This window comes from Gavialis gangeticus, unplaced genomic scaffold (assembly GCF_001723915.1).
Source record: "Gavialis gangeticus isolate Ggan-Ray unplaced genomic scaffold, GavGan_comp1, whole genome shotgun sequence".
NCBI lineage: Eukaryota > Metazoa > Chordata > Crocodylia > Gavialidae > Gavialis > Gavialis gangeticus.
The window spans coordinates 108814459-108823872 of NW_017728992.1; the positions used below are offsets into that span (position 1 = coordinate 108814459).

At 43.6% G+C, this 9414-nt stretch overlaps 1 long non-coding RNA gene across 1 annotated transcript in view; it reads right to left on the reverse strand.

Moving 5' to 3' along the window:
• The window catches only part of LOC109304320, a 41259-nt gene extending 39923 nt beyond the window's left edge, over nt 1-1336 (reverse strand). Inside the window, exon 1 of the long non-coding RNA XR_002099354.1 lies at nt 1094-1336. This is a non-coding gene — a long non-coding RNA (uncharacterized LOC109304320). The remainder of the gene's footprint in view (nt 1-1093) is intronic.
• Between the last annotated feature and the right edge of the window lie 8078 nt (nt 1337-9414).

The window sequence follows — 9414 nt, forward strand, 5'->3', positions numbered from 1 at the left end:
TCCCTTCCAGCCCTAATGTCTATGAAATCTATGAACAGGATGCATTTGGATGCATATAAGAAAAAAAACAAGGCTTTAAAATAAAAATCCTCAGTGGAGGTTCTGAAAATGGATCCCCAAAATGATGCAATTTAAAGGAGTTCTAAAAGGTTTTTTTCAAGCTAGTTTTTATCTTGTTCATGCTAATATTAACTATGAAGTAGAATTGTATAATATTAAAATGTAATAAAATGTGGTATCCTAATGATTGTACAGCAGAGCCTGATGGTTGAAAATACAAGTTAAAGTTTATACAACTATGCTGCATTAAGGAGGTATCAGCTACATAACTTTTTTGGAAAGAACAAAGCTGAAGAAATGTTTCACTCAAGCCTTTTAAAAACCTTTCAAAAATGCCATCTGGTTATGGCCATTAACTATGAGAAGAGATTGAAAGGAGTGGCTTTATAGAAATATTAACAACATACCACTGTATGAGATAAAAAGAACAGACCATTTAACCATATTACACACTGTTTTCCCCAGAAAATATAAACATAGATGTGGGAAAAAACCCAAACTGTTAAACACTGTAGGTATCTTGAAACCATTGGTAAACGTTGTAGCCCAAACCTTGTTGTTTATTACCAGATAAAGGGAAAGTGATCACATAACCTAATTATGAAGGTGTGGCTCTTTACCTAAAGCAACGGACTTATGCTAAAGAAATGTAATATGAATAAAATGAAATTGACAATAGTGTTTGCCGTGGTGATAGTATTTGCACAAAACAGTACATGATAACATTTTCAAAAACAGCTGAACTGCAGTAAAAATATCTTTATATTTTTCAAATGTTTATATCCAATGTATTTATAATAATCTTTTCAAAGGTTTGTGAGAAATAAATCTGATCTTCTTTTTTTTTTTAAACTATGCATGGTATATGTGCTAACTTACTGAATTCATCCTTCATGCAATTCCAGTTTATTAAAGAGGTTAAAAATTTATAAAACTCTGATGGGATATGGTTTTAATGCTTCATCACACTACCCATCATTTGCTTTTCAATCTAGATCGGAATGATCTTTCCTACTTCCCTGCAATCACCTACCTGCACAGCTAATATTTTCTGAGCATTCTCATGAGAGGCTGCCTGGAACTTCGCCAGCCCAGCCTGGCTATAGAGGCCTCGCTGTTTGAAGTACTCCACCAATGCCCTATGCATCCTGCTCTGCAGCACGGAGAGCTAAAGGGGGGAAAGGCAAAAAAAAAAAAAAAAAACAAGTCAGAGTAGGAGAGGAAATTAATGGCAGTGTTCAAGAAGAATGATGGAGGGAAATATAGAAAGCAGTCAATAGCCCATTCTGCACTGTACGGACCTGACAGGAATTTCACAGTCTCTTGATTTTTCAGCCCACTCATGTGCATTCATCAGAAACCAGTCACATCTGGCTGCTAGGATGGGGGGTTAATTTTCTCTAAATGCCTCAGCAGTTTTGTTCTAGCTGAGGCAAACTCTGTGACTGCAAAGCTGATGAGTAAAATATTTCTACTTCACCCAGTTTAACTCAAAACCGATAGCCTCGGGACATATTGAACCTTTCTTAAAAAAATAATCTTTTGAAGCTTTTTGAATGGCACATCAGGTCAGGCCAAAGTTTAAAATGCAAGTTTAAGACTTTGATGGACATCATGGCTTTTTTTCCCCTTGTAAAGCTTATCATAGCTTGGCAATGTGTGCTTTAGAGCATGACAAAACTAAAGAGAATTAACTTAGCCATCAACTGCTGAGGGAGAACAATAACAGGAAAGAAATTTCCAGATAGAACTACCTATTAATCTACCTAGCTATAACCATGTGACATGAAAGCATCCAACAGCACTAAATTACAATGAATGCAGCAGCTGAAAAGTGACACTATTTTTTTCAAAAGGTTTTTATATGAAAAATAATATTGGAGATCATTGGAACTGTATTGATCACTGCATCTGAAATTATTCAAATCAGAAATGTTTATTTAATATGCTTTTACAGTTTATTATTTAATATAGCAGCACCATTCTCACACACAGTTAAGACTCTGTCAGTACTTCCATCATTTTAAGCATTTATAACTCAGATAAACTTGGCACAGCAGATCTCAGTCTAAAGCAAAATCTATTAAGACAATTTGAAAATCTACCAATACAAAATGTGGCTGAAGACACCTGTGTACACTTATAATTGAAACTTGGTTTGTTTCTTAAATTGACATTCTGCCAACATTTGTCCATAATCTGGGCTAGTGCCTTTGGGTGATCTGGAAAATACAAATTAAAACCAACTAAATTAATTTGTTTAGAAGCATGCTTTTGTGTTCAAGCATGCTAATTATTTCAATAAAAATTTCATAGCTATTGTTAGCACATAGCCTTCATGAGTATGCCTGTCAACCAGATTAACACAATAGATTATACTGTTCCTTTGGAAATGTTACAATTCATTAAGGTCAATGCTACAGGTCAGTAATTGGGCCAGTAATAAAGAAGCCTGTACATGATAAGAAATAACTGCTTTTTAGGAGCCAGCCTATTGTGTCACGTGAAAAAGCCACTTTTCAAAAGAACATAGATTTTAATAATGCCAAGTGAGCTACTAGAGTCTAGAGAGTAATTAATAAGTATTTTCAAAATTAATGGTCTGATTTTCAGAGGTGCTGAGCTTTCACAACTCATATAAGCGTCTATGAAGGCCAAACTAGTAGGCATCTTTGTAAGTCAGGCCAGACAATCATATAATTTAGGGGTGGGCAAAATGGCAGATCTGGCTGGCGGCTGGACCCCATTTCCCAGCGGCCCCTGCCCACATTGCTGCAGCTGGATTCCACAGAGACCCCGGCAGCAGTGGGCTGTGACAGTCCAGGGCCAGGGTTTCCATGGAGACCAGCCCCTGCAGCGCTGGCAGGCTGAGTGGCTGGGCAGGGAGCTACTCTGGGGCTGGGATTTTGTGGTGGTGAAAGCACAGTCGAGGAGCCAGGGCAGACCTGTGATTTGCTGCCTGTATGTCCCAGTGGATCACAGCTCTGCCCCGGCTCCAGACCACACCTGTCACCGCCACAAGATCCCAGCCACCGGGCAGCTCATCACCCAGCTGCACACCCTGCCAGCGCTGCTGGGGCCAGTCTCCATGGAAACCCTGGCCCTGTACTTTTACAGCCCCGCCGCTGCTGGAGTCTTCCTGGAAACTGGGAGCAGCAATGCAGGCAGAGGCTGCTGGGAAATGGAGTCAACTGCGGGCCCAATTCAGCCCGCAGGCTGGACTTTGCCTACCCCATATATAACTAATCTTTTACATCGCAATTTACATATTTATTTGAATTTGATTTATGTGAATGGCATCTATGCATCAACAATAGTAAAAACAAAAAATACAAAATACAAAAAGACAAACAGCTTTTAACTTTCCCATGGCTGTTGAACCTGGCACAGTTAGGCATTTCCAAGCTAAAGGCATGATGTCATTATTATTATGATTTTCTTATTTTTTCTTATGGTTTGTGATAACCCTTGAAAAATATGAAAATAAATGCATTTATATATGTATCCTTTTGAATCAAACAAATGTTTTTTCTTATGTATTTCTAAACACATTGAACTGAATATGGCTATAGAAGATAATGTTCTTTCTCATACTATAACCCACAGATGGTGCCAGGGCTACGCAAGATAGTCATCTCATTTCTGACAAATGCTTGCCTAAGTGGGTAGAGCTGTAGAAGTAGGCTGCCAAAAGAAAAAGCAGAACGTCCTGCAGCCCCTAAGAAGCATTGGGGAAAAGAAGCTCCAGTCCCCCAGCAGTACCTACCACACAATGTTGTTCTGCTGAGGCTGTGGCATTGGCTCTGCTCCCTGTCTGTAAAATAACCCCCCTCAAGGGAATAGTGGGGGCTGGTGCAGGCATTGAGTAGAAATTAATGCTGCAAGGAGGAACATTAACTTCCATGCAGATTTCTGCTTTGCTGGGAGGGAAGAATCCTGGATTGACTGGCTACTCCCTGCCCTCAACCTACAAACAAGGAAGCTGTAACCCTATGGTTTTGTTGGAGGTGCACTTTTGTAATCTCCTGGGGAGAGGAAATTAGGCTGTGGAGGAGCTGCTTTCTTCATTCTGCTGTTTTGGGGCTTTACTGCCCCATTTTACTTTTCTTTTGTTGTTATTCCCCTCTGTGCCTCACAGCAGAGGGAAGCATATGGCTCTATGTTTGTTTAATTCCTTGTTTATATACTAGTATCATCAATAATATTAGTGCAACTCTGGGGGGAGGGGGAAAGAGACTGTTAATTAGTTCCTGTTGATGACCTAGCAGAGGGGACCAGTGAGTTGAACTGGAATCAAACTGGGTCCAGATAATCATTTCAAGCTATTCTTTTACTTGAATTCTTTTACTTGAACTGGAAAAAAAACAGAACCATAATTAGTCCTATTTACTGAAACCTGAACCAAAAAAATGGGTTACTAATTATAAGAAGGAGTTGGCAATGTTGACACTCAATGTTTTGGTTTGTGCTTTCTTTAAAGATATTCTCTTTATCAAACAGGAAAGCAAAATAACAAACAGACATGTGATTATTAATGGAAAGGCATGCCCCCGTACAAAGAGAAGAGAGCGAGAATGAAGGATAAGAGAAGGGAGATAGAGAAGAAGCTTAGGAGATGCACATCATACAAGGCAGCCTGTAAGGAAAATGGTGGAATGCTTCCTGGTCCCAGAAGTTAAAATTCTCTCTACAATTCCAAGGAAACAGAAGATAGATCTCGAACTCTTCTTCCTCCTAAACAGGCCTACTCCCACCCATCCATGCCGCTTTCAGTAGTTCCTCCTTGAAGGCAGCAGAGTAGTTGAAGCCAGGAGCAGTTGAGGAAGAGCATCTCCTCTACCTCCTCCTATTCAGAGAAGGGGCAGGCAGTCACCCACACCTAGCCTAAGTGGTAGAAAAAGGTGCCAATGACCAGGGCACCATTCAGCAGGCACTACTAAATGTAACCAGTACACTTGGCAATGGGCAACTTGTATGGAGTGCAGCAGGCAAGGAAGCCTTGCTCTGAAACTGCTGCAGCTAGGTACTGCCTCCAGGTCATGCTGGGGTGGGTAGTTCGAATATGGATGTAACACCCTGAATGCCCACCTGTACAGTTCGAATATGGATGTAACACCCTGAATGCCCACCTGTACAGTGCCTTCCTAGACTTCCTCAAGGAGATGCCACCACACATAACAACATCTTATATAAGCTCACCAACTCAAAATGGGGAACTAGTCCCTCAACCATCTGAAGTACTGCTCTGGCTCTCAGCTTCTCTTCTGCTGAGTATGCATGCCCTGCATGGGCGAGATCTTAAATGATAGCTGCTGATGCATCACAGGATGTCTGAAGCCTACCAGCCTAAATGGTATGCACCTGCTTGCTGGCAGCACTCTGCCTGACATCAGAAGAGCAGTGGCCAGCAGGATAGAATGATTGCAACAAACTGAACATGTGAGACACCTGCTGAACAACCATCCTACAGCATGCAAATGACTGAAGTCACACAGGAGCTTCCTCACCAGCACCCAAGCTCTCAATGCCACACCCAAGGAGGCACAACTATAGAGATGGAATGAGAGGCTGAAAAAGATACCTGACAACAAAAAAAGGACATTCCAGTGGTTGAGTCCTTACCATCGGGGGCTGATGAACCATGGCAAAGGTGGAAATGTCTTAACTGCCTAAACACCAGAGTTGGACATTCCAAGGAACTAATGAAGAAGTGAGGCTATACCATTGGTTCAACCACCTGCAACTGTGGCACAGAGCCTCAGACTATGCAACACCTGTTGCAGTGCCTGGTGCTTGAAGGCACATGTTTAATAAAAGATCTTGCAAAGTACAATAAACGAGCCCAAGCATGTGTAACAAAATGGTTAAATGTGGTGTAGAGACACAAGAAGACCACACCTTTTGTAAGGCATGGCACTGGATAGTAGTATACCAGGTTCTCCATTCTTATCACCATCCCTTGTCAAAGTGACAAGCAATGACAAAGATGGCAAGTCCAGAGAGCTCCCAGCGGGGAGAGCTTGTTATGTATGGAGGTGGTTCTCTAGGGCAGTATCAGTATCCAGGGGAAGGGAGGCTTTCATTTCAGCCAAAAGTTGTGAAGCAAATTGGGTGGAGTGCAGGCCCCGGCAGGTGGCCAGGGCTTTAGCCAGGAGCTAGGTGGACAGGTCTGGGTCAAGGAGGTGAACCAGTGATGGTATGCAACTAGACTAAGGAGGTGCCAAGGCTTCTGACACCAAGTCTCAGTGCCTCTGCCTGAAAGCCATGTTGTGGAACAGGAATTCCAGCAGTATCCCTGGATATGTCAGATACCTGGCCTGGGGTTTCAGGTAGGAGGCCCACCAGGCCAGGAAGAAGTTGAGCTAGAAGGGTAGGAGGGCATCTCAGCTGAGGTGATCAGGATCAAAGAGGAAAAGCTCCCAATCAAGACTGAGGCCCTCCATGCAGCATGGGAACACAAAGGCCCGTCATTACCAGCAGATGAGTTCTCCAGCAAAAAGCAGCTGCTGATGGGTTGCAAGGAGAAAGGTGGCCACAGTGCTTGTCAGGTGCTCAAAAGGTGGCCACACTGCTATCTGCCCACAGTAGCCAGTGGCACCCTTCCCACAATAAGTCCATGAGGGGTTTCTGGAGCTTCTTTAGCAGGATCATTGATCATTTTTCAGCAGGGTCCAAAACAGCACACTTATGCCACAAAGTAACAGCAACCAGCCACAATAAGACAGGCTGAGCAGGGCTACCCTTGAAGCTGTGCCTTGACCTCCTAACTGAAGTCTTCACAGATAGGCTGGGAAGTCTGGTAAGACACCCAGGACTTTAAGCCATCACAGCTCCAGGACAGCCCCCAAAACAGGTATGCGGAGTGAGCACTGGCTCGGGCGCCCAGCAGAAACATGTTGTTTTTGGCTTAGTTGACACAGTCTGAGGGGGGTATGCTTACAGTCCATCAGGGGCTTGATGTTATAGTCATGTTGTCAGTGTACATTGTCACCTTAACTGGGGAGTGGAAGCTGAGGCTGAGATCAGTTGGAAGGTGAGTGCTGTCAGGCAACATCACAGCTAATACAAAAGTGGCTCTATGGCTAGAACATAGAGCTTTCTGGAGACAAGGCAGCCCTGCTGGATACCTTTGCATGCTAGGGATGGGGTACACAGTGCTCCATTCACCTTCAGGAGGCTAGATGTCCCAGTACAGAATCTGGATGGTAGAGATGAAGGAGGCCCAAAGCCAAAGGCCTCCAGAGTCTGGAAAAAGATGTCATGGCCGACTCAATCAAAAGCTTTCTTTCCATCCAGAGAGAAAAGACAAAAGAGCAAGTTCAGACCAAAATACTCCACAAATGCCAGAAAGTCATGCAGCAGAAACAGGATATTCTCCCAGGTAGGCAATAGCTTTGCTCAGGGCCCAGAACTGAGGCCATGAATATTTTGAACTAGTTGGCCAGAATTTTGTAATCAGTATGCAGGACAGATTTCAGTTTTCAGTCCTGAATATCACCATGATCCCCCTTCTTGGACATCAGGGTGAGGACTGTTCACTGATAGCTGACAATCAAGATCTCACTTCCAACGCTCTCCTGAAAGATGCCCAGCAGATCCAGGATGAAGAGCAACAAAAGGTTTTATAGTATTTGATGAGGAATCCGTTGAGATCTGGTGGTTTCCCTGGCCTTAAATGGCAGCAGTCAGCTCTGCCAAGGATAGCTCTTGCTTGAGCTTGTAGTCTCTGATGTAGAGAACTTGGGGAGGCCCTCAGGCCAGTGTTGAATGACCTCTGGGTAGACATGGGTGGCCATGAACAGTTCTCTGTAGAAGCTAATGGTGTGCTTCTGAATCTGGCAGCAGGGTTCTGGGAGGATGTTAAGCTGGCCAAAGCAGATTTTGAAATTCACTCTTTTGAGTTTCAGTCCCAAAAGTAGAAATTAGGATTTCTCATGCATGGGAGATGTGGGGTGGTTTAGGCTAGGGACAGAAATTACACATATAAGGGATCAGAAACCAGTTCAAATCTGTAACAAAACAGAAGTTTCTTGAATATAAGCTGCTTTCAAAATGACCAAAACTGGTTTAAGATAAATTTGGATGGATTTAGTATCAGACTTAACTGGTTTAGGTTAAATCAGTTTACTGAAATTCTGTCCCATAGTCCCTCCAAATTCAAGTTAACTCACAGTCCCCCAACATCCTAGGATAGGGGATGTCAACTGGGGGTACGCGTACCCCCGGGGGTACTTGGGAAGTCCCTAGAGGGTAAGCAGCAGCAGCATGGAGAAGCAGGGGTGCTTGGGAAGCGCCACCATTGCCGCCGCTGCGCTGCTGCCATTTCATGTTCAGCTGCTGGGGAACCCTCCACTCCACATCTAGAAGGGGGTACCCACCAGGAGAAGTACCCACCAGAAGGATGAAAACCACTGTCCCAGGTTGCTTTCCACCTGCCCCTCAAACTGCCTCACAGGGTGGGTGGGTTAACCTTGGACTAAGCTGTCTGTGCCAGCTGAGTTGGAAGGCGTGCTCTAGCATGCCCTGGCTTACGGCCTGGGCCACTGCAGGCATGTGGCTACATTTCCAGTATCAAAAATGAATGTCTATTCACTTATCGGTTCAATCTATGCAGCTTCAGCTAACCTGTGAAGATTGAATCGAGTAAGCCTCAGGTTTTTTGACTGTCTGTACTTAGCCTTACAGTCTCGCCCCCTGGTGGCAGTCACCCGAGAAGGATTGAGGGAAAGTCTGAATTCCTCTGTTCCATTCCTCCCCTGGCCTTGGCAGGGTGTTGGGGGGTTATCCTCTTTGTGCATGGATTGAGCTGTTCCTGTTGCTGCCTGCTTCTGCACCAGACACTGGCCAGATATGTGAATAGGATTACTGTAGTGAAAGAATGTCATCTCTTTTGTGGAGATATGCTCACCTAGCATGTATTACAAGGTGGTTCTCAAGGACTTAGCTCCACCCTTCAGGATCATAAAGACCTGCCTTCCGAAGGACAGGACATGCACAGGGGCTTTAAAGATCGGATTGAGATTCTATGAATTGGGGTCATAATCCTACCAAAATAAGCAAAGTCCTCAGCCAGTTTCTCATCACAGAAAAAAGGAGATATTGGACAGTCTGACACTTGTGGATGTATTGTCCAAAGGCTTTGTGGTTAATTGTTACACGCTGCTCTGCCTTCTTGTTGACTGATTTGCCACAGAGTACCATGTAGTGAGTGAATAAAAATTCACTCACTACATGGTACTCTGTCAAAGTCCTGGGAATAATAAATGGATGCTGAACTGCAATTATATAATTACTGTTTTTGTGCATTAGTCAGAAGATGCATGCTTTGCTGATGTAGTCATTTTTTACAGATTT